The sequence below is a fragment of the Lagenorhynchus albirostris genome, chromosome 3 (genome assembly GCF_949774975.1).
Source record: "Lagenorhynchus albirostris chromosome 3, mLagAlb1.1, whole genome shotgun sequence".
NCBI lineage: Eukaryota > Metazoa > Chordata > Mammalia > Artiodactyla > Delphinidae > Lagenorhynchus > Lagenorhynchus albirostris.
This window is the reverse complement of record NC_083097.1, coordinates 25592594-25619230: the sequence shown is the minus strand read 5'-3', so window position 1 is coordinate 25619230 and position 26637 is coordinate 25592594. Positions and strand designations below refer to the sequence as shown.

The 26637-nt window shown below is 39.2% G+C and overlaps 1 protein-coding gene across 1 annotated transcript in view; it reads right to left on the bottom strand.

The window, feature by feature from the left end:
- CDH6 (cadherin 6) overlaps positions 1 to 26371 on the bottom strand; it is a 129422-nt gene extending 103051 nt beyond the window's left edge. Inside the window, exon 1 of the mRNA XM_060146902.1 lies at positions 26252 to 26371. The gene's annotated coding sequence lies outside the window, so the exon portion shown is untranslated. The remainder of the gene's footprint in view (positions 1 to 26251) is intronic.
- Between the last annotated feature and the right edge of the window lie 266 nt (positions 26372 to 26637).

Below are 26637 nucleotides of genomic sequence, written 5' to 3'. Positions count from 1 at the left end.
CACAACTACTGAGCCTGCACACCTAGAGCCTGTGCTCCGCAACAAGAGAAGCCACCACAATGAGAAGCCCACACACCGCAACGAAGAGTAGCCCCTGCTCGCTGCAACTAGAGAAAGCCCGCACGCAGCAATGAAGACCCAATGCAGCTAAAAATAAATAAAGTAAATAAATTTTAAAAAAAGTTAGTCTCATCCAAAAATCACCTTCACAGAAACATCCAGAGTAATGTTTGACTAACACTCTGGGCATGGTGGCCCAGCCAAGTTGACACATAAAATTAACCATTACAGCTGGGAAAGGAAAAGAAGTTAAATGTAACTGAAGCACAGTGTACAAGGAAAGGGGTGTTGGACATGAGGGCAGCCAAGTGCAGTGGGAAGCACTGAAGCTTATTTTGTTTTAATTTTGTTTTTTTTTTAACAGCAGGTTCTTATTAGTTATCTATTTTATACATATTAGTGTGTATATGTCAATGAGCACTGAAGCTTTTGAAGCCGCATGAGTAACACGTTCTGGTTTACATTTTACAGATGACTCTTTCTTTGTGTAGAGCCTGGATTTCACAGGAGCAAGAGAGAGAAATTAGGGAGACAAGTTTGGTGGCTTCTGTGGTAGTTTAGGCAAAAGGAAATGGTGGTTTGGACTTAGGCTCTGCAAGTGGAGAGAGAGGAAAGGAGAAGGATTCTGGGCATATCTAGGAAGCAGAGGTCACTGGATACTGATGGACTGAATGTGTGGCTAACTCAAAGGGGGCCCAGTAAGATGGGAAAGAGGGGGAGGCACACATTTCGGAATTTTCTCTCAAAATAAATGGGAGTGGGTATAATATCTTGAAAACCCAGAACACCGTGTGTTTTCTTATATCTGTAATTTATACCAGTAAAATAGGTTCTTTGTTAAATGGATGAAATTGCAGTACATTTGGAATTACCTACCCATGTTTTACTTTAATTAACTATAAATCTTTGAGACATGTGAGATAAACCTCTTTCAGGTACAGTGTTCTTTTAGCTATAATTTTAAATACAACAATTGGGTATTGTGTACATTTTTTTGTTTTTGTGAATTTCTCTGCTTATAAAATGTCTAATTGCATCACTGGATAATATAATTAAGCTTAAAATAGTAATGGTTACAAAAAGATATTGCAAGTATATTTTAAGTTAGCATTTCCACAATTATAAATGCTCTGCAATTTCAAATGTATTATAATAATGATATTCAGTAATTTGGTTATAAAATGAATTAAAATGAGCTTAAAGGACTTCAATGACAATGGAAAAAACAAATGCCTTCTCTACTTAAGCAAAGAAACTTCTATATGCCTAATTCCATATCATCTATACTTATACTCTATTTGTGTCTGTATTTAAGCTAAATATATCTTAGAGTTTTTTCTACTTTAAAAAACTGGTTTAAATTTTTGGGGAGTGATTAGATCTATCTAAATAGCAGAACAGGAAGCCATGTCCTAAGTCCAAAGTTAATTAAAATATTAACTTAATAGAGGCAAAGCTGTGCCTCCACGGGGAATTCTTTAATTGCTGCTGGGAACTTGGTACTGTAACCTGTGTGTACCCCTGGCTGAGCTGAGCTTTGTTCGGCTTCCACATCTTTCACTCTTGCTACCTTCCCACCTAAACATCCAGTCCTTTGAGGTGAGGGAGAATGTCTTACTGATCACAACATCTCCGTGTCTGGCATGGTGTCTGGACCAAGGATTTATCAAGGTGTTCAATTAATAGTCCTGAAAGAACTCAATTCGTTTGTGAGTATTCAACTTTTTATTCTGAATATCATGGACCCAGGTTTTCATACCGTGGATGGTGACCCATTATTTGGTCATGAAACCAATTTAGTAAGTCTGATGAGAATTTACAAATAATTAAAGGAATAGAATATAATAGAAAAGAGAGCTTTGCATGTAAAAAGTTTCTCTTTTTTTGATGAAATTTTAAGGTTATAAATATATGTGAATGTGTGCATTTGGTTGTGATGTAAAATATATTTCTCACTGTATATGGTTTTGCAGTAGAAAAAGTTGAAAAGTTGGTCTAGGTTTTGAAGTCAAAAAGGCTATTTTTTTCCAAAAGGATCCAAATTTATGAAAATTATGCCTAATAATAAGAGACAGACAGAGAAAATGGGGGAAGTTGAGGCCATGTCGACTATTCAGCACACATAACGTAGAAATAAATAGATCCCATTTCATTTAACAAGTATATATTGTCCACTTACAAATGCTCTTGTTTAAGTACTGTGAGGAATACAAAAATACAAAAATAATATAAAGTTCCTCTGCTCAAAGAGCATGGGAGCACCCAGCGAGAACTCTATGTATCCAGCTATAGCCTTGCAATCAGGAAAAGGTTATGGAAATTTTTTCCTCCTCTTTCCTGCAATTTATGGCCACCTATTTCCCAACTTCATAACTCAGGCTCTTAGTACAACAGTTAAAACAAATTATACGTTAATCAGCATTTGTGGGTTAGCCTAGGAATCAAACTGTCATTTATTATTTGGTTCTCATGGACAACTGACTTCCAAATGAATTTTTAGTATAAAACCTGTTCCTAGGTTGGAGGATGCTTATGCAAAAAAAATTTTTTTTTGGTAGCAGGGCTTGCTATATTAGAGCAGCAGTTGGCAGACTTTTTCTCTAAGGAGCCAGACAGTAAAGATTTTAGGCTTTGTGGCCTACATACAGTCTCTGTTGCAGCTACTCAACTCTGTTATTGTAGTGTGAAAGCAGCCATAGATAATATGCAAATGATTTGTTGCAGTGAAATTTTATTTATGGGTACTGAAATTTGAATTTTATATAATTATCATGAAATACTATTCTTTTGATTTTTTAAAACCATTTAAAGATGTGAAAACCATTTTTAGCTTGCAGGCTGTACAAAACTAGGCAGTGGGTTTTGCCTGAGAGCCTTAGACTGCTGACTCCTATATTAAAAGCAACAAAATATCTTTTCCCCAAGAGATTTACTGTAATGGTTTTGTGCAGCCAAATCAACAAAATAAACATTAGATTGCAAACAAAGTTCTTAAGCCCAGAAACTGTCTCATTTTTTTTTTAAACCTCAAGTTTTCAAAAAAAAAAGTCAGATATAAGTTTTAAAATGTACTGAGAGTTTGCATAAATGAATTATTTAAATAATATGGTGGGCTATCTGGTAGAATTTGCAAACATGTAAAACCTCTTTATACTTCTGGTGTAAGAGGGAACAGATTTTGAAAAAATCAAAAAGCCTATCTCTCACTTTACAATAGTAACTATGTTTTACATTACAGTCATTATCAGGAAAAACAGGTTTTAGGTCATCTGTCTCCTGGTTCCCATGTGGAACTTCTTCCTTGACTGTCAAATTTGAAGATACAGGTTTGATTTTACAAAGAGAGCTGGCTGGTTTCTGTGTGTGTGTGTGTGTGTGTGTGTGTGTGTGTGTGTGTGTGTGTGTGTGTGTGTGTGTGTGACTACGAGGATTCAGGGGTCATGTTTTTACTTGTATAAAATAATAATCAAATATCATCATCATTATCATTATCAAATAATATTACAAATCAAAATGGTCAAGATTTACTGAGTAACTACTGTGAGCCAAGAACTGTGTGACTGCCTTATAATACATCTCATTTAATCCTCACAATAATTTAAAGTAGGACATTGAGGGAAAAGGATAGTGGTTGAATGATTTACTCAAGGTCACATGGATAGTGGGAATCCACATGACTGACTCCTAACCTTAATCATTCCCTGAATCTGCTTATATGTGGCAACACTCTTTATTTTAGACCTGGAAACATTAAAATCCTTGTTTTGGAATGAGTAATCAGTCTTCTGCACACCATACGTGGAATTCTCAATTTACCTAACTTTATTAGCATTATATTTGATTAGGCTACATCTTCAAAACATTGATTTGCTCTAATCAGCGTTATTTTACATGGAGGAACTGAATTGGCCCCAAGCTATTTGGTTTTACATTTTCTATTGCCTAACTATTGATGGTTCCCCCAAACCTGTCACTTTCACTGCATTCTTAATGGTATGTTTTTACTAATAAAGTTAAATGTTTCAAATTATTTTAGGGATCCAGTGTAGAAACTATATTGAAGAATGGGTTGAATAATATTCATACCTGCAGCAGTTTATTATGGCTTAATAAATGTAATATCTAATTCTATGTGACACTGTATTTAAAGGATTTAAAAATTCATTAAATATTTTCAATAAAAAAGTAAAGTATCATGTAAACCATCACTAACTAGTTGATTGGTGCTTAACAAAGAACTATTCTAGTAATTATAGTTAAAATATATTAAAGACAGACATTATTCTAGAGAATATTCAGAAAGAATTATAGTAGAAAGGAATTTATAGCTCTAATTTTTGCTAATTTATCCCAAATTGGGTAAAATATCTCCTCAGCAGCAGGACTATAATTTCAATTGTCACAACAGATAAAAAAACAATTAAATCTAATCATTCACATGTGTGACTTGATCCATTTCCACTGGATTTCACGAATGAGCTAATATGAACTGTAACGCTTTTTACATCAAAGTTTTAAGCTTTTTTTTATTTTTGCGGTACGCGGGCCTCTTACTGTTGTGGCCTCTCCCGTTGCAGAGCACAGGCTCCAGACGCGCAGGCTCAGCGGCCATGGCTCACGGGGCCTAGCCACTCCGCGGCATGTGGGATCTTCCTAGACCAGGGCACGAACCCGTGGTCCCCTGCATCGGCAGGCGGACTCTCAACCACTGCGCCACCAGGGAAGCCCCAGTTTTAAGCTTTTTGATGCTATACATTTTGAAAGTAGCAAGAGGAAAATCATAGTACAAAATCATTCAAAGTTGTCAGTGCATATGAGTTTCAAAAACTTTACTAGGACATGCTCACATTTTTCATTAATTTCAGGTCAAGATTTATCTGCAATCAGTAAATAAACGTTTACAGAAATGTAGTTCCATTGCCAAATGCCTTAGCTTCAAATGTGATTTTCTCCCAAAGTGATTTCTTTTAGATAGAACACAATTTCTTTCTGATCCTGAGCATATGGGCCTATGCTAATATGAAATGGTGTCTTAAGAAAGGTTATTTTATTTTATTTTTTTGCAGGGAGCAGTCACGCTTTGACCTCTTTTCAATATGTGACACAGAGCTGATTGTGCAACAACCATTAGCCTCACCCAAAATCCCTAGTTGGAGGTCAGGGCTCAGGTCAGGGACCATTACTCTTGGGTGTCAGAGCTAAACTTAATTAATAACTTTAAAAAAATACATGGATGATATTTTATTCCCTTAAGATGTATGAAAATGGCCTGCAGGATTTAATCCTGAAAAACGTTCAAAACAAGAATGGTTTAGTTGTTTGTATGGTTTGTATGCCCCGTGACCTCTTCCTGAAATCACCAGCACTGCCCAGTGTGTTTGGCTTTTTCCCAGCCTGCTGTGCTGTCCAGTTATTGTTGTTGTTCTGCTTTTTTTGTTGAGGCACAGATTCCTTCTGTGCACCTTTCTGGCCCTCATGGCACCCTCTGGTAAACCATCGTCTTTTGAAGACAGGCCCTCCCCTGTCATGCTGTTGCAGAACGGAGGAAGGCCACATGGGTAGAGAGTTACAAAGAGAAGGGCTGGGACTCACAATTATGAAGAATAATGGTGGTTTCTATGGTGCCAGTGGGCAGAGGGGGGAACTCTTCTTGTGAGCTGGTGCTGAAATGTTTAGCAATCATTTTCCGATGAGAATTGGCAGTTGCCTGCCAGGACGGGATGTTCTGTCAGCACAGGTGTCAAGGGAACGAGAGAGGATTCTGAAGAAAGTAATTGGCAAATCAGATAGGGCTGGGGAAAAAGAAAGGCACTGGGGTGGGTGAGAGGAAGAGGGCAAGGTGCTATCCAGCTTTAAAAGTAATTTTTAACCAACATTATTTAAGAGGCTTTTAGAAAGCAGATCCCCCTTTCCTAGAGGCATCTGCCAACTGACAGTACAACAGGAAAAGAGACTACTTCCGAAAAGCCTTTAAAAAAATACTTTTAGAGGTTGTTAAAAAGACATACAATCACATCCTCCATAAACCTGTTTCAGCAGCAGTTTACTGCTCAGGCTGGGCTTCTTCCACTTAACAGTCTGCTGTTTTCCAATACGACCACCGCACCACCCACTCTCCAGAGCCCTTCACCCAACAGAGGTGCTCAGCAGCACCTCTGTTTTCTGGCTGAGCTCCATACAGGATGGAGACGCCAACATCTAGTGTGTGGTCTGGAGATGTAGTTTTCATTTTAGCCCTTTCATCCTTGCTGCAAACTATACACTGCTTCACCTCTGAACATCTGAGACTTGTATTGCTTGAGAGGCTTTCCAGCGGGTATATTGTAGCCTTCCTTCTGTGCTTTCATTGTTTGGGTTCTAATGTTCTTTCCCATCATCATCCAGCCAGTGAAGTAGCTTGCATCTGTGCTTTCAGATTTGAGAAAAATGCATTCCGAGAGTCCCGTACCAGTCCTTTTTGAGAGTTTGCCTGGAGATGTAGAGTCCTCAGTGAAGGAAACAGGGGTTATATTTATCATTGTATCTGCTGTCATTAGCATACAGTAGGCAAGCCTTCAATACTTGCTGAAAATAAGAATGAATAAATGAATGAGTGAATATGAATGAATGATGGCTATCAGAAGAACAGGAGATGGGAATAGCAAAGGGAGGTGTTCAGGGGCACGTAGTTGGGCTAGAAAGATAAGCTGGTAGCCTTGATTTTTAGAACTGTAACTCATTTGCCCCATTTTTTATATGCAAATTTTTTTCTTGGGGGGCGCTGTTTTTCCTGAGAACAGAATTTTGGGGCAGGAAAGAGAGAAAGAAGGAGAACTGATTACAAGAAAGTGTTATCAAGTCGGCCACCACTTCATGGGATCATCCTAGAAATCCTATGAAATGCGTCTCAGGACCATCTCTCCTGGGGAAGAAAGGGAGAAACACTTATCCATAGGCTCCAAGCCTTGATTTGTCAAAGATTCACCTCCTGAAACAAATCACCTGCACTTCTGGGTTGTACAGGGGTTAGCATGGAACAGGTTCCTGTAGTGTCTCACTCTGTGGTATCAACAGAGAAGCCCCAGGGCAGAAAGCAAGGTGTGCACTTGCAAAAAGTGGGTCAGAATATGCGTACAACTGGTTGTCATGGCAGTGGCTGGAATGAGACACAGGCGAAGTTAGGAGATCTGAAATGGTGCATGTGCGGTATCCGATGCAGACCCCAAGTACTAATATAACACACGCAGCCACTCACTGTTTTTAGAAAAAAAAGGTAAAACGCCTTAAATCTAAATTAATAATTTGAAAACTATTAGAATAAGTATTATGTTTAATAATGTATCAAGTGTATCGTTAGTAAAACCATATTATAGAGTTAGAGAAATAGAGAATTAGACGCAGCTGGGTCTGCGTCTGTGTGTCTTATTTTTGATGAATATATTGTTTTTAGGAGACTTTAAAACTGGAAACCTGCCAGGAGAGACCTGCTGGTCTGACGTTTTCTCCGCTCATGTTAGGGGAAGGACTGTGCAAAGGAATCAGCCTGGGCTTGGTGCAGAGCTACCTGGACTAGATTTCTGGGAAATCTAATGCCAGCTACAAAAGTGCCCCAACTGAGGAATTTAGGGATGAACCAGAGCCTCAGAGCAAAAGCATGTCAGTTAAAGTTCTACCAATATGAGTGGTATATGTACACATTAGTTTTCCACAGCCTACCACAGGGGACCTCAAACTTTTTGCTTTCATGTTAATCAAAATAATACTGAAAAAAATCTACGTATTTCTTCCACTTTGTTAACAGTTAAAAATATTTCACTGTAAGTTTAAGTTGTTGAAAATAATGTAATTTCTGGCCAATTGTAAATATTAACAGTAAAACAAACTATCAAATCACTCTAAAAATTTTCCAGTGGAATCTTAATAGCAGTTCAACAGCTACAATGCCTCATCTAAAAATATGTGCATGAGATCATTTTAACAGTCTGAAATTTTATACCATTCCTTCTGTTATGAGTTCCTTTCCATTCAACTTCCCCCACATATTTTAATCTAATGTAATTTTTATGCTTGAATGTCTTATATTGATCACATACACTTTGCAAAAATTATATATATGAATTGAAATTTGAAATAACATTTTTTTCTGCAAGTCTCTAAGTAATACTAATTTTATTCTGACTAGACTTTACTATTATGACACAAAGCAACTTACACTGCAAATTTTTATAGTTATATAATTATATTTATAAACATAAAAGTAAACTTTATATGATAAAGGCTAATTCTCATAGATCTAGCCCTATGGGACTGCAAGCATAAACCCTGCTGGCCTCAGTGCCAGGCCATCCAGAGGTGTCCCCTGGGTGGCAGCCAGAAATCCGGGCTCCAGGTGAGGGTATAAGGCCCTGTCTGGGAGATACTGCCAACTGTAAAGAGGCGAAGATCAAGTGCAGAGATGATGGCAGGCACTGGCCTTTGTTCCCTGAAAGCAGGGCCCTGGGCCCCCAGTTCTGGGCCAAATCCGAAGCCTGCCCCTCAGCCCAAGTTCCAAGACAAACGAACGGGTAGGGGGTTTCCCTGTGCTGTCCCCACAGTGCCCAGGGTGGCAGCCTGCCAAGAACTGTCCCCGAGATCCAGGAACGTAAGCCCCTGTCACCAGAGGCGGGCAATTAAGAGGTGTCCTTGGGCGGTAGCTTTGAAAGCCCGGGCACCAGGCGTGCGTGAACCTCCCACCTGGAGACAGGCGTGAGGAAGGGGGGGAGGGGAGAGCGAGGAAGGGGGAGGGGCGTGAGGAACAGGGGAGGAGGTGCGAGGAACGGGGGGAGGGGGCGCGAGCGCGAAGGTGCGAAGATGGCGCCACGGCTGGGGCGCGGGCTGAGAGAGCTTAGAGGTGGAGCCTGCCAGCCTCCCTCTCAGGAGCTCCACAGCTGCCCTCAAAGTATGTGTCAAGTCAGAGGCCTGCCCTTCAGGCAGAAGCTAAGCCGCAAGTCAAGCAAGTGAAGGGCTCCCACACGGATGCCGGCGCCCCTCGTCTCCAGCCGCGCTGGGCCTGCGGCAGGTGAGTCCTGCCCCTGCGAGCCCCGTAAGAGCCGATTCTCTGATCCGTCAGGTGCGGGCGGTGGGGTTCAAACCCTTCGCTCCTCAGGGAGAAGCTGCAGTTGTGAGTTCCCTCCCGATTTGCCGCGCCAGGGGGGCTGCGGTGTAGGGCGGGATGATGCCCTGACGTCTCCTTCCTGTTTGCATGCGGGTCTTCTCTGGTAGGAGCTGCTCAGCCAGGTTTTGGATTTTTCTCAGAGGAAGTAGTTCCGTCTGTGGTGGTAGGTTCCCTGTGTTCGTGAGAGGAGTGCGGTCGGGACCGTCTGACATCGCCATTTTGAATGAGAACCTTCTCATTTCCCTGATTGAGGTGTTTTTGGTGGTGGAGCTGGTGTTGTGTGTCTGTTGTGTACGTGCATGTGTGTCTTCTCATGCCAGCGCCATGTGTTTCTGAGGCCAGAGTTGTGGTCTCTTGCTTTTTTCCTCCACTTGTTGCCACATGGGCAAGGGCAGCTGGCCGTCAGGTTAGAATAAGATCCCCAAGACAACGATGTGCTGAACAGAATTCATATCTACAATTTTTACTTCATTTTGGCTGCAGTTAGTTCACACCTTTGCAAACTCAAATGAGGAGCCCAGCTCGGGTTGCAGATTTTCTGGGGAACGGTGCTGAAGAGGCTTTGAGGAAATTCTGAATTTAAGCCACATTTGGCACATTCACTGTGTCAGCCAAAACCCGTTTCAGTGAATAGAATTATGGGCATGTTGCCCTCAGTGGCACATTACGTTGGTGACATAAAAAATGTGCATCATTTCAATTAGTGAAATTAAAAAAAAAACACAAAAAAACAAAACTTGTAGCATGTTAAAAATACTCAGGACCCTCAAATTGATTATTTGGAATAAGTCACAAAAATAACAGCAGCAACAGAAACACCTAATATTTTGGGGGGTGCTTCCTACATGCTTAGCATTATCTTAGTTACTCCTCACAACACCCTTCTGAAGTTGGAACTACCATTATCCGCATTTATAGGAGAAAAATGCCCTAAGAGAAACATCCAACAGGGTCATCTGCCCAGCTGGGAAGTATTTGTACCTACACAGTCAACCTGGGACTCCCTTTGTCATGCAAAGTAGGACAGTTTAAGAGCTCAATGCCCCCTTTCCTCAAAATTTCACCTGTAACTCATCTCCTGCTTACATTTGAAGCTTTTATGGTCATGGCTCCTTAATTCTGCCCCTAAATTGCTTGGCAAAAAAAAAAAGACGTTTTTATCATAGTTAAACAATTGCAGAGGTGAGTGAACTCACTGTGGCAAGGTCAGTTCTAAGGGAACACAAATAAGGTGAGGAAAAAAATGTAAGATTTTAGACTTTATTACAGGATGTTTCAGAACATCCTGTTGTGTGGCATACAGCACATCCACATAAACGCATTTGTAAAAAAGCAACCCCAGAACCTCACTTTTGCCTTAAATTATCCAAATAGCAGGGGCAGCACTCTGTTGAGCTTTCATTTTTACATTTTGTAATTATTTCTCATACCGTTTTGACTTGGATTTAGATAAACATGTGCATTTCAGCTTAGTTGCCTTTCAAATAAAACCTAAAAGAAAAAAAAAACATTCTTAAAGAAAGATTTGGGATATTTTTTTTTTTTTTTTGCTGTATGCGGGCCTCTCACTGTTGTGGCCTCTCCCGTTGCGGAGCACAGGCTCCGGACGCGCAGGCTCAGTGGCCATGGCTCACGGGCCCAGCCGCTCCGCGGCATGTGGGATCCTCCCAGACCGGGGCACGAACCCGTGTCCCCTGCATCGGCAGGCGGACTCTCAACCACTGCGCCACCAGGGAAGCCCCTGGGATATTTTTAGTAAGGCAGAGAAAAGAAAATTGTTTTGTGATGCTATTTTTAAACAACACTTTTTAAAGATTTCTTAAAGCTCCAGTGGTTAGGACAGTGCTAAAGGCAAAAATGTTGCTTAAGAAAACACTTCAGAAAATGCTAGAAAAGTTAAAGCCCAGACCAAGTCCCTTGAGAGTAAGGAGAGTGCTCACATGGCATGATGTCCTTTGAATCTCTTAAGGTTATTTTCTAAATGAGACTATGAGAACAAAATGACATTATATTTCCCTTCCAGCTAGTTAATCCTCAATTCCCTAGATGAAAAAAATATTTTCTTTTTGGACAGTGATGTATTTTGAGTCAGTAAATTCCCCAAACAAATACACCAAAAACCCACAGGCACAGAGTAAAATAAAAGATAGGAACAGAGGTCATTAAAATGGTTTAGTATCACTCTAGTTGCCATTTTGCAGGTACCCCTCGCTTGATGGAATAGGGGGGTTTTGGTCTTATCATCTATTACCTCTAAAGCTATGGTTTATGAAACTGAATTCCATTGAATCCCGCACCTATGTAACACTTAGATTTTCACTTAGAGTAATACTGATTCTCGGGCTAAATTGTAGTAGACAGGGTTTGTTAACTACCCAATGTCCATTTCTCATCTTCTTTCTTCCTAGAATCCCAGTTTTGTCTAGGTATCTTTCCTCCCCCAAACACATACACACACACCCTCACACATACACACAAATAAATCAAGGGAAGCTGATCCCCAGAATAGATCTTTAGTCTAAAAAAGCCAATTAGCACATGGGATTTCCCAGCAATTAATAATATATGGAGTGGTCATATGTCCTGAACTGGCTCAGTCTGACTTAATCCTTGATTGTGAGAGAGGTTTTTCTCTCTCTTCTGCTAGACAAAAATAAGGAAGGATGTAGTCCCAGTAGCCACTGGCAATCATCTTAATGTTTGAGGGAAATCATTGATTGAATGTCATTGATGCTGAAGATGGCAGGAGGGATAAACAGAAAAATCTAGAGTTTTTGATCATTCCAGTCATCTGTGGATCACTTGGAACCTGTGTTTCTATGGGATGTCTCTTTTGTAAAATATAATTGTATTTATTTCTTTCCAGTTTGAAATGGGATTTTTTTCTCACCCATAGCCCAAAGCATCCTAATACACAAGCTGAAAATACTTGGTGAGAAAGAGTAAGAAGTAATCAGATATTCAGGATGCTGAACATGAATTACTGTAGCTTACTTTTGATTGCCTTTCCTCTGTTAGTGGGCATACTTATTGGCTTCCCCTTTACCCCCAATAGCTTAATCACTACGGAAAATCCTTTAATTCTCTACTTATCATTCTAAAGTTGGGGATGTGAAGTGTGGGAGAGGCTGCACCTACAATGTTTAGGTTACTTGTGTTAACGCAAGATGTTACTGATTGAAAGTGTTAACCAAAGGAATGGTGTAGAGGCAGAGAAGCAATGTTGGGACTCACTTTCCTAACTTTTCTGAACCCATAGTTCTACTCCCTTTCCTTGGAAGTTACAATTTCCCATAGTGGTGAGATATAAGAGACAAATTGTCAAGAATGTACCATGGTACCTATTCTGCTCTAGGAAATCCACTTCCGTAAAACAAACTAACTTCTATTGATTGCTAAGTTTAAAATTCTCCATGTACCTTTGACTTCAGGCTGATGGACATCACACTAAATAGAAGAAGTATAAAGAACATCCAAACCTCTCCCACTTCATCTCAAACCTTACAAAACATTTTGCATGTCAGAGAGCTGGGCTGAACTGCATATTTCATTGCCAAATAATATTCACGAAGATCCCATTCCATGCATTGACTGCCACTTAAGGAATGAAACAGGACTACATAATCAGTTGAATTTAATTCAATCTATTTTGTGCAGTCGTGTTCAAGGTTATAACAAGGTATGTAGAATCTGGTATTAGACTTCCTATAGAAGCTCAAGAAACATGTCCAGGGTAGGAATTTAGGGGAAAAATGATCTTGCTCATAAAACATGTACATAAGATTGTTTTGTAGATTCCATTTGATGTACTATTATGGGTGGATAATAAACCAAAAGATAACCAAGGTTTATCTTGCTTGCCTTCGCACCAAAGAGAGAAAATATACACAGCTCTAGTTTTCAACCTGTACACATTAATAAAAGCTCTAAACAATTCTATGCCTTGGGGTGGAGTGACCAAAGAAATTAAAACTTTTAGATAAGAAAACATCCCAAATAAAAAACTGAAGTATTGTATTAGGAGACCCATCAGTGATGTGGTCTGTAACCCTATTTCAGACATTTGGCCAGAGGCACCGAGGTCATCCTGGGGACATCACCCTTCTGTTGGGTATACCCCTTTGTTCTGGGCTGTCTAGGAGGCTGGCACTGACCTTTCTTGCTTGCTAAGTGTATTCCTGCAATATGTTCAAAGGAAATCAGGTTACAAGAAACAAAAACTAGCATTCAACATGAATAATGTAAAAGCATATAAAGGTAGTCCAGAATTTTATAATGAATACTCTCCATTTCTTCTTGCAACAAACATCATTTGTAAAAAACAGTGCTAGGCCTTAGTGATAAATGTAAGACCCAGAGGCCTTGTTCTCTAGGTGCTTACAGTGTGATAGGTGAGACCTGAACAATCTTGTAGATACTTTTGAAACAACATGTTTACAGTTGCACTGAGGCTAAGTAAAGGCTATTATAAGATCATGCAGTGAAAAATCTAAGCTGAGTCCAGGACAGGTGAGTGGAAGTCAGGGAAAGCTTCCTCGACAAACAGATTCTTGCCCTTTTCCTTGAAGATCCAGTGCCATTTGGTCAGTGAAGATGAGTGGGGACACTGGAGGTAAGCAGCCTGGACAGCTGTTCCAGTGTATACCAGCTGAATATTAATATTGGTACTGAGCTTGGGTGTCAGCACATTAAAGTCTCGATTTAGCAATGGTAGACCTTAATCTATTTCATGACTGAAAGACTCAATCCTGACAGAATATCTACCTGTTCATTGAATAAGTTTCTAAAATGGCAGTTTCTAGCAGTATTATTTAATACAGGCATACTTCCTTTTATTGCACCTCACTTTATTATACTCCCCAGTTACTGTTTTTGGCAAATTGAAGGTTTGGGGCAACCGTGCATTGGGCAAGTCTGTTGGTGCATTTTTCCAACAGCATTTGCTCACTTTGTGTGTCTTTGTCACGTTTTGGTAATTCTCGCAATATTTCAAACCCTTCGCCAGCAAAAAGATTACGACTTATTGAAGGCTCGGGTGATGGTTAGCATTTTTTAGCGATAAAGTTTTTTTTTTTTTTTTTTTTTTTTTTTTTGCTGTACGCGGGCCTGTCACTGTTGTGACCTTTCTCGTTGCGGAGCACAGGCTCCGGACGTGCAGGCTCAGCGGCCATGGCTCACAGGCCCAGCCGCTCCGCGGCATGTGGGATCTTCCCGGACCGGGGGATGAACCCGCGTCCCCTGCATCGGCAGGCGGACTCCCAACCACTGCGCCACCAGGGAAGCCCAATAAAGTATTTTTAAATTAAGATATGTACATTTTAAAAGACATAATACTATCTCACACTTAATAGAATACAGTATAGTGAAAGCATACTTTTTACGTGAACTGGGAAACCAGAAAATTCATGTGGCTTGCTTTATTGCAGTTGTGTGGAACCAAACCTACAATATCCAAGGTATGCCTGTATTAAATACATATTGTAACCAACTGGATGTCATGGTGTTATCTATGGCACCCAACACAATGTCTTATACTTAAGTGTTAATTAAATGGTTATTGAATTAAATTGAAATGCCATCACCTAAATCTTAAATTTCTTGTGTAAAATGATTTCTTGCTGAAAAGTATTTCTCTTTATATTCCACAAACTCATTGGGGGAATTGTAGGGATTAGTGAAAGAAACAACATGAAAGTATTCTGAGGCATGCTATTAAAAATAAAACTGTACTAAGCTTTTGGTAGCGAAGAGGGATGTGGTGGTTCTTTCTAAACTGGGGCAGGAGGTCAAAAACCAAATCCTAAAATGAATAGAGACCCTATAAATCATAATATATTGAAACTAAAGGCTAATTTCCATGTTCATGTAAGATGCAGGTATGGGGAGAAGACAAATATAATCAACTCTGAATATCCTATTCATTTTATACAAAGCTGGCACTATTGATTGGCCTGTTATTACTAGAGCAAGCATTCCTTCCCTTTGCTGTCCTCCTTCACTTTGTTTTCAAGTTCTGGCTTCATGCTTAGGAAGTCCATTACTATCCCAAGATTATAAATATATATTCACCTAATTGTCAGTAAAGTTACAGTTCTGTTTTGCACTCTTAATCTTTAGTTCTTATGGGATTTATCTTGTATAGAATATGAGGAAAGAATCTAACTATTTCCCTCAAGGTGCTAGTGTATGTTGTCTTATCACCCAGTGTCTCTCCAGCACTGGGCACAGGAGGGTCTCAATAAATATTAGAGAATGAATAAATTAATGAATGCTGAGTCTGAACCTTCCAAAAACTCTTGCCAGGTTTCCCTTGGGATCAACAGTAAGTGATTGTAAGACTGACTCAAATTAAAGTGAAAAGCCTGGCCTAAAGCTAAAAGGCTTTTGTGAGGCTGATATCTGCTGCTTTGGGCTATAATTAATTGATCTAACTTGTTGTGGGAGTATACTGATGAATTCATTGAGGCATGAAAGAGAAAGATGTTAATTATATTTTTTGAGTCCTGAGAAAAATGTACACGTTATATATATTGCATATATATGTATGTGGATATATATATATGTGTGGGTGTGTGTGTGTATATATATATATAAATCTCTACACCTTTGACATTACTTTTGGATTTGAGATACAAACATTTGAATCTATCCGTCTATCTACCATCTATTTGGGTATATATACATACATATATATTAAGCATAAGAGGCACTAGAATTTAATATTTAAGAGTATGGGCTATCAAGACTGCCAGGATTTAATTTTAGCTCTGACAAGTACTACCTGTATGACACTGGGCAAGTTGCCTAAGTGCTCTGTCTCCCAGTTTTGTCTTTAAAATTGGAAGATTGACAGTATTTACTTCAGAACATTGTTGTTAAATTCATGTAACCATTTAGAATACAGACTGCAGTATTGTAAGTGCCAAGTGTTACCTTTTATTATTATTCTACTCATTTTTCCCAATAATCTTTCTTATTTTTTCTCAAGTAACAGATTCAACATATTTTAAAAAGAACATTTAGGATTATTTGAATGAGAGGTTAAAAAAAAAAAGTCACTTAGCAAAAAATGCAACTGCTTTATCATAGAAAATATACAGTAGCACACGTGGATACTAAAACTGTAAAAGAAAAAAGATTCAGAAAGAACAATGTTTAGATTTGAATTCTGAAAAATAAAATACATAAATTGAAAGTATAAACTCAGAGGTAACATCCTGTTACCAAACACAAATTAAGAATTAAAAAATCAAGATGGCAGACTTCTGCTAATCTCTTTAGGAAGGCATAAATTGTTAATCAGGCTCAAGGCAACATTGTTTATACCAAGTTTAATAAAAATCTGTCTGGAGGAAGAAGAGGTCTGGTGGCCAATTCTGAAAGCTGAGTAGCTCTGTTTACATGCCTAGTCCCTCTAGCTCTCAGGACACCATTGATAGGGTTTCCTTTCAACCTGACTCCTTTTAAAGGAGTCAGAACTATTAAAAACTATAGCACAGGATAGAAAATTTATATTTTTTCACTGGTGTGAATAAACTTGAAAAGGAAATAAATTGGAGAAATATTTATTTAAGAGAATCTTTTGCAGCTTGTATGAGAAGAATTTCACAGTAAGCATTTATTGAGCCTTCACTATATGCTTACATTTGCTAGTAATGCCTTCATCGTAAAACTGTAATCTTGAGATGAAGAAGTGATATTTTAAAACCATTTTCTCCTTTCTTCCCAGCCTGTATTTATTCATTCCGCAAGGCATCTTATATTTGTATCATGTGGGCTCTCGCTGTACAGGGAATCAAGAAAATTTCCTGAAGTCTTGGCATTGTTTTTAGGAGCACTTGTCAATCAGGTGAAAACTAAATTGGAAAGTATTTGACAAGTGCAGTATCTTCTGAGGAGTCGGAGCCTTGTGGCTGCTTCTTTGGATTGTTGAGCCCAAATTTCACTTGCTTTAAAGTCTTTCTTGATAACATCATGGATATTATTGCCTATTTCTTAATTACAAAGCAGGGCAGGTTTGGCTCTTGTTTTCGTGATTGGTTTCTCTAAACAGCCATGATTATCATAAGGAGAAAGAAGAAAAAATAAGCAATTTAAAAATCTATTTTAATTTAGTGACAAATTGGGAGGCAGACATATGCTCTATTAATGTTCAGCACATCCAGGGTGTAAAGCAAACTTCTTGTTCTTTGGTGCACAATTAACCCAGCATAGGGTTTCAATAATTTCTCCCCTCTCTCTCCGCTATATAAAAATCTTTCATTACATCACATTAAACTCAGTCGCTTGAGAGCATTTTACTCTTATGTAGCTTTCAACTTCATATTTTAAGTAAAGTAACTGTCCTATTTAGCATTCTATTTGGTGAAAAAGTGGTCATTCACACGATTACTAGATATCTAGCACTATCTTTCCCTCTATTGGGTCATCTCTTAAACTTAATTGCATTGTTTTTTTAGAACACAAAGTACACACACGTTTAAATTCAAAGGGGGAAAGTTAAAACATAAACCATGGTGCTATTTGTAAAGCTATTTTGGAATGTGGCATCTGAGAATTAAAAGCACATTGAGGAAGAAAGGGAAGTATCGCGACACAAAATTTTAAAATATGGGACCTGTATTTGGCATGCCTGCACTTATTTCAAAGGCAGTTTACCTGCAGGTAAATACATGTTCCTTGCATGCAAAAATTATTGCAGAGCTGGTACTTTCTGGATCTGGAGGTTTGGGACCACCCCTTCTTGACGACAGTTACCAGTAAATGACCCCTTCATTCTGCTGTCTTAATTAGGACCTGCCCCAAACATCTCTCTTTTGATAAAAAGGGATATGAGTCAGAAAGAGTAAAACTGTGGCACTGATCTTTATCACAAGGCCTTCCTCATAGAATTTAATTCTTTATGAAACACTGACAAAACCCCAACTAGATACTTTTGTACAAGTAATTTACTAGCGAATAATTGCCAGAAGATATAGTAGCTCTACTTGATTCAAATTAGGATCAGTAGTAATATACCAGTCTTGGTGAATTTTATCATTTTACATTGGTGATTACTTAGTCTGACCACATGGTTTTGATCAGTGTTAAATCGGAACCTGTTGCTAAGAAGAGATTAGAATATTTTAGTTGAATGTGAAATTGAGCAGTGCCAAACATTTTATAAAATGGATGATAGTAGATAAATAAAACCCTTTTTTTAATCCTGCAAAGGCGGTTTAAGCTTTGCAGCTCAAAATATGATAAGCTCATTTTCATGACTGAAATCTGTACTATAAGCTAGAAGGCAATTGCTTTTTGATGTAACAACGCATACCTTAAAATACAAATTGACACCTTAGAAAATCTGTGTTTGTTCACAGTTATATGTAGTTCACTTTTAGGAAAAAAAGATACCCCTTTAATAATGTGTACAGTTAAATTGAGCTGGGTTTTTAAAAAAATAAGATATAAATTTAAAAGTTCTTGTTTTCTACTGAATAATCCACTATGTAATCAAGTAGGCGAATTCATTGCTGATGACACATTCTGGCCATGATCTTGGCAAAGCACAATTTTGGAGGACCTATTAATATAGTCAAAGGTTGTATTAGTATTCCAAATGTTATCATTAATCTCTATAAAGCTTAATTAAGGGATCAAAAGATAACTTTTGTTTGAACGACTTTATATTTTGGGCCATCTATTTGGCTTATCATTGTAATTCCCCTTTAGTTTTTATTCATCCAAACAAGTAAAAGACTAAGTCAGTCATTTTACAACATTATGTTATTCATTATCTAACCCAGTGGTCCTCAGACTTTTGGATTTCACGGAACATTAACAGTTATTTTTTTAAGGGGGGGAGGGTTGACATTGGGTTGCTTGCAGATTTTAATTTTGTCAAGGGAAAAAAACAGTATAATTTATCCATACACTTTCATGAAAAAACTGCCATTGTAACTCCAAAGAAGTGGGAAGGTCACTGAGTCCTTAAATTGAATAAATTGAGAGTTATGAAAAACATAATAAATAGGTTGTCATCATGTTTCATATCTGATCACTGACGAATAAACTTTTTCTTTTTTGGGCAAAGATGCACACTTGACTTTGGATACCTGAGGAATTACTGATTTAGATAAAGTTCACTCAAAATTACCATCAAGCCATTACAAATAAAACAAAAAACTACATTTTTATCATGTGCCCCAAGTATTGGTCAAAATTTTGAAGGCAAATTTTAGTTCTTCTTTGCAATAGGAGCTTTACAAAAGGGTACGAACACATAAAATTCCTAAGGATGTCTAAATCCTTCTTTTCTCCATAAGTTTCCATGCCTGCTCCTTCATAGCATATTTGTAAATAACAATATTATAGATTTAAATTTCCTCTTTCAATTTTTAATGCCAGAATTGAGTGGAGATGATAAAAAGTCATAGTACTCCAAACTAGAAGTCAAGTTACAGAAGAGATAAAGAACAAAATGAATTTAGTTTATCCACTTCATCTCTCTGGTCATCAGGTATCTCAAACGTAAATGAGGGGCGTTGGGTAAAGTCATCTCTAAGCTCCTTTCTGTATCTCACATTCTCTGATTATATTTCTAATTGTCAAACTGTCCATGAAGGCTGGATTAACTACATGACTTTTTGAATGGTGGTAATAGAAAGAACAGAGTTTAATGAAAATGGCTTATCACTGTCAACCATATATAATATTATTGTATTGTTAAGAGGATGTCTTTCTTCCTTTCTCCTTCCTGCTCCCCCCCGCCCCTTCCCTTTTCTTGTAAAATTTTACTTGGTAAAGACATGATTCAGAACAAACACTGAACTGTGGTGGGAATGAAATAACAAAACTGTGGTCATAAAAGAAGAAAATAACTATTTTTACCCACCAAAAAAGGAAGGAAATAAATACAGTCTTATTCAACTCTACCTACAGTCCCCAGAGCTATGCATATAGTGAGTTTGTCAATGCACTAAGAAAGGACTGAGGCCCTCGGGGGGTGCAGTGAGGTTGCGAAGCCCCCTATCAATGAAACAAATAGTTGTCATGTTTAGCTACCTTCCTGAAGTATCCCCTCCAACTTGAGGCCCTCTCTGAAGGCAAGAGAAGATAATTTATTCTCTTATAAAAAGTACCATTATTATGCTCATAAAAATGGCCCACACAATCCTTTTTACTACAATTATAAACTCTAATCCATGCTTCCAAGTGGTTTTTTAAAAATGAATAACCTACAGACATTTTCCTCAGCCTTAAAAATCTGCTTTGCTCTGCTCAGAATAATCAAATCATTCCCAGGCTCTCTGCTGCTTTGTATTTCTCAGAGAGTCACACTTTTACTTCTAAGATACCACAAGTGTTTGTTAACAGGACATTCATTAAGTGCTTGGCTCAAACAAATTTCCTAGAAATTCAAACCAAAAAAGGGCTTAAAAGGATACAAGTATAACATTTTCCTTTTGACTTACTGTATAATTATTAACATACAGAATGCATGTAAAATACTTAGAACAGTGTGTGACATGTAGAAAAGCTCAGTAAAGGTTTATTATCATTTACTTTATAATTATCATTGTCATTATTTGGATGTATAAAAATTCTGAGCTTACTGGTATTTTTTTAATCTTGGCTGAAAAAAAATATATATTCACATATACATTTTAAAATATATTTGCCATATTTGTTATCAGTCATGTATGGGCTAGGGGTGTGCTGTCCTGCTAGTTCAGTCTTTTCTTCACACTGTACTACATATAGAATCCAAATGAATGACTTAAATTTGGTCTTTATCACTTTTGTATACTTTGGGTTGCAGGTGTCAGAAGGACACACAGTATATCTATTTAGCTCACAGGACAATAAAGATAATAGAAGGAAAGGAGTCGATATTCTTCAAAGCACTAAGAAAACCTTTCTTTGATTCTGCTGGGATTTCAGACCACTTTTTAAAAATGTACTCCTCTGCTTATTTTATGGTCCATGCAGGATCATTTCCTTTAGATGGTGATTTTTTTTTTTTTTTTTTTTTGCGGCACGCGGGCCTCCCACTGTCGTGGCCTCTCCCGTTGCGGAGCACAGGGTCTGGACGCGCAGGCTCAGCGGCCATGGCTCACGGGCCTAGCCGCTCCGCGGCATGTGGGATCTTCCCGGACCGGGGCACGAACCCGTGTCCCCTGCATCGGCAGGCGGACTCTCAACCACTGCGCCACCAGGGAAGCCCTAGATGGTTATTTTTTAAAGGATAACTTTCAAATTTGCATTCCATGGTAGAGAAGCATAGTATTTATAAACATGTTAATGATGTAATCATGTTTATAAAGTTGTATTTAATAGTAGCAATATCTGTAAAGTGGAAAATGCACCCTGTATAAAAATGGCAATTTTAATTCTATTTCTATATTCGTATGTTTTCCTCTTATGTAAAAATTCCCCTCCTCATCTCCTTTCATTTTACTCAACTGGAACACCTCCTCAATTTAATTTTTTTTCTTGCTGTTTTCCATTCCTATTATTTATTAGGTCTCCTGAACATCTTTTGGGCAGATCTACCAAATTAGGGAATTATAGAAGGAGAAAAACACAGTGCTTTTTCAAGTGATGAAATATGAAGATAAATTATACCCTGTGGTGTGGCTAGCTTTATGTTCCTCATCTTCTACCTGAGTTGTTCTCTTCCACAAGATAGCACTGAATATGGTAGGAAAAGCTGGGGACCCATGTTGCCCATTTATACTGCACATCACATTTAATAGTAACATTTTGGCTTTAATTAAACTCTTCCTCTTATAAATCTCAGCAAGGTGATCTGATTAATAGAGGAAATGAGCACCCAACAGTTTTAGTGTAACGATATTAAACAGATGAAACAAGGTAAAATAATCTAATAATCTGTGAGGATGGGGGACACAGAACCCTCTGCATATGCGTCCACTGCATGTGTGCTCACAGCATTCATTCTTCAGTTAGTTTTCTTTGTTGGAAGAGTTAAAAATTTCCTGGATACTTCAGTCTTGAACAGCTAGAATATAGACTGTATCTGGTCCCCTCTGACCCAATCATTTTGGCTTAAAGAGCTTTACTCCATTTACATCTGTAGTAAATGAAGGTGCACCACCATTTTGAAGGATTATTTACACTTTTCCCCTCTTACCTTCTCTCTCTACTTTGTGAGTGATGGGGTTATAAAGGCTATCTACTTTTGGCTGTATACCTTAATTAGGGAGAACTTGAGGTTTCTCATCTGATTGCTTTGAAAAGGGGGGCATTCCTTAGGAATAGGAACTTTTAAAAATGTAGGCCGGTTTAATCTTCATAAGAGGAAAGCTCAAACAAAAATATTGTTTAGATCTGGGAAACTCTCTCAAACTCTCAACTGTGTTCAAAATAAAACAAAAAGTCCTAATGGAGAGAAAAAAAGAAAAGAATGAAGAGAAAACAAAAACCAACCCAAACCCTACATTTCTTTATTTCTTCTCTAAACAGTGTCACAACTGGGTGCTCTGTGTGTAGGTGAATTGTAATTTTCTTCTTTCAGCAATTTCACTATTAGCATGATGTTCTTGAGTCTTTGTATTTAGAATCATTATTCAGAAAAAAATTTAAACCAGAGAAGGTTTGATTATCTACGTTTTCACCTTTTTGTGAAGCAAATAAGGTAAGCTCAGTAGACGCTAGCTAGGCTGAAACACTATTAAAAAATGCAATTCAGACTGAGTTACTGCTCGTTATTTTTATAAGCGAGACCCTAACTCTCATCGACCCCAAAGAATGGGCTGCTGTGACTAAGCTAGCAGCAGAAGCAACTGGCTTCTGCCGGATGTTATCTCATTTGGAACACATTTCAAACTTTAGAACAGATTTTTAAATTGGAAGTTGAAACCTGCAGACTGTCAGCAGAAAAGGCTGATTCACCACTGTAGAACTTATCTTACTATGAGTTCCAGGCAGAGTTTTTTTAAGGACTAGGTTACCTAAAATGTGTTGTGATACATCAAAGAGAGAAATAAAAAACACTTCCTGGAATAAGAGTGACACATGCATCTAAGCATCTTTTGGACTTTTAATATATGCTTATTTGAATGTGGACTTCTTTAAAATAGAAGCCTCTAGTTCAGTATAACTTGTGGATGTTCATGGATCTCTGAAGGGTTAATTAATTTTTTTCTGCAAATATTGCTTCATATATTTGCATGAACCCCCATGGTGGAGGTTCTTCCTGTGGAGCTTTTGGAGCCATTATTATTATAGGGTAAATTTGAGTGAAAGAAGTACAGTCTTGGCAAGGTTAAAAATAAGGAATATCTTATATTGATAGTGAAGGGGAAGCTGTTATGTGCGTATTATTTTAAATAACAAAATCCATGATGCAACTGAACTGCAGGGAGAACAAAATCCATGATGCAGCTGAACTGCAGGGAGAAATGCATGGTGTGACCCACTAGAGGTCCCTTCCAACTAAAAAAGTTTACTTAGTTCAAAAGATTTAGCCTCTGTAAATTGGCATTCACGACTGCAAAGCGAGTAAGGGCCAGAAGGGGGGACTGCACATTTTACTTCCTTAGGGAGAAACATGGTTTCATTCAGATTATCTGTCATATTTTATCTCTTTTTTTAATCCTTATGTGGCACAATCACTCAATTAGCTCTAGTTAGATATTCAGAACCTGTTGTTCCAAGTTACTGATACGTTTGTAAAAAGGAAGTGTCATTTGATGTCCTGGTACTGTAGTGTGCTTTCTAGAGATATTAGCTGTTTCAAGTATCTTAGAGCAATATTTTGCAAGATAGATTTTTGCTTAAAAAGGCAGAGTGCCTCAGATTAAGTTTTTACTTGCAAAGCTGATGGAAGTGGTGGGTGGAGGAGGTATTATACACATTTTCTGATAGCGGGCAACTTGGTAGAAAATGATTATGTTTCTATATATTATCTTTGCAGAGTTAGCATTAAGAAATGTAATTGCAATAAATTGATGTAAAAGCCAGATAGTAAAGGGACTAAAAGTCCCTATAGAGACACCAGTCTGTCACTTATAATGGTAGCAAAAGATAATTGTAGACAAGTACAGAAGAACTAACCATTGCTATTATCCTTCAGAAATGTATTGCTGCTTCTCATGTTTTTCTGAAGACATGGGTTACTTCCTCTGCTTCTAAAGTACGCCATGAACCATCAAAACAGGTAGAAAAAGATCCGCCTTTTATTTCCCCCCAATACCTTTTTAATTTGAGCACAGCAAAGAGCAAAAGGGGGTGAGATACAATCCTGTGTGATTGCATTTTCTAGTAAATTGTTAGATTTCTTTTAAGTTTCTGAGCTCTGCATTGAAAATCTGGTCTCTGGCATAAACTTTGCCCTCCTCCTGCTTGATCATATCCCCTTTCTTCACACAACTTGTTTTCTGGCTCTCTAAAAAAACAGCCAGCACAGAGCCATGCAAGTGCTGATACACAAAGGATGATGCTCAAGCCAAACTGGAAGAGATTTTTTTCTCCTAAAGTAAAATACCAAAGGTTTTCCTTTTCAGGGACAGGCATCAGCAAGAAAAGAAAGGTAATAAGCAATCCTTGGTCACCGTTTGTATAAGCTTATTTGTTCTTCATTCTTAGAAGAGTTGTGCATTAGCAAGGTATATCCCTGTGTTCCTTTTCCCACACAGGGAGGATTTTGCACCCCCTGGATTACAACCACTTCGAAAGCCCATATTTTGCATGTGCACCCCTCCAAAGCAGTCAGACATGTACACATTAGCCACTCCAGCAACATTTTTTGCAGGAAAAAACCTCTTCTTTCCTACATTATGTGCTTCAGTAAGTGAAAATGAATATTGGCTGAGACACACGGGATGATACACCTCCACAGTGTGAATATCATAATTAAAATGTCTTTACAAAAAAAAAAAATGAGAGCGAGAGAGAAATGTGTGGCTATTCCAGATGATTAAACTTCTTGGTACTTGGATGTTCTCTGTAGTTCACTCAGGTGAACAGCCCCTTGCACTAACAAGGACCTGCATATAACTTCCCATAAAATACAGATTTTATTGCAGCAGTGACAACACTTCTCAGTACGACGCTGACCTTTCCAGCATCTCCCATCTCGAGATCCCCGATAACTCTGGGCGTAAGAATAACTACAGAAGTAATCCCAGCTCTGCAATACACACCATAGCAACGTTCCCTCTTATTAAATTCCGTAATTAACGCATTGGGGGCTCCACTTCTCCTGCATCGGACACCTAAAACCAGGCGCACTTGGTTTGTTCTCCAGCCAGTCCGGGGGAGGCGTTATCCCCCAGATTTGTGCCTGGCCAGCCTTGGAAAGCACGAGCGAGCTCCGTCTTCCGTATGACTTTTCCCTGGACGGTGTGCTCCATTTTCAGAGTCCAACGTTTGACTTTCCTTGCAACCTAAGCATTTCTGCCCTATGTGAGTCGGCAGGCGTTGCCCCCAACGTGCAAGCTAATAGTTTTTTTAAAGCTTCTTCTCCGAGACAAATCATCTCTTTAGCCTAAGTTTTCCTTATTGGGAGCATTCGGGAGTTCTCAAGCTACCTAATTTTCTGCTTTAGCCCACAAACCAAGAAATGTAACTCGGCCAAAGCAGTCCCTGCACAGACCCTTGTAATGTGGGCAGGTGGGAATAAATCAAGCCCCAAACGGCTCCGCGGGTCCTGCACGCACCAGCGCCCTTGGTAATTGACCAGCCAACTTTGCAAATGCCGGAGCTCCCTTGGCAGCCTCTGCCGGCGGAGAGAAAGACAGTGGGTGCTTCCCGGCGGCCCCGTCACATATGCCCCCACCAAGCCCCGCCGCGGTCTTACCAGAAGGCAGAGGAGTGGCGCCGAAGCTCCCTGGGAACCGGCGTCCGTTCTGGGCAGCGGCAGCAGCGCCGCCCGTGCAGCCGGACCCGAGCGCCTGCCCCGACCCGGGCTCGCAGGCTGAACATCCCTCCCAACTCCAGCGTGCGGCACCCAACGGGCGGAGATGGCTCTCTTTCTGATTGGCTTCCATCAACGCTACAGAATTAAAAAAAGAAAAGGCATGCACCATCGCCAACTGAGACCGAACCCACCTCTGCTCGCTTTCCTGCACCCGGGGAGACACTGCGACCCGCCCAGGCTGCTCCTGCCTCCGCCGGCGCTGCGGTCGCCCGCTCAGCGGTTCTTGCTGTCGTGGCTGAAACTGCAGCTCTCGGGACGGGAAGGTTACGGGCTCCGGAGAGCTGGCTCTTGTGGGCACACACTGATTTGCAAGTGAATGAAGTGGGAGGGAGCAAAGAGAGGAGGACTTTGTTAGAGAGGCCCAGTGCCTGCCCCCGCCCGCCCCCTCCCCTTGACAGAATGACTCCCTGTGTTTGAAGTCCTGAGCAATTCGCTCCTTGTAACACTCCCTCTGCCCCAGGCTTTCCTTTCTTTTCCTTTCTTATTTTTTGGAGGGTTAAGACATACTCAGAACTTG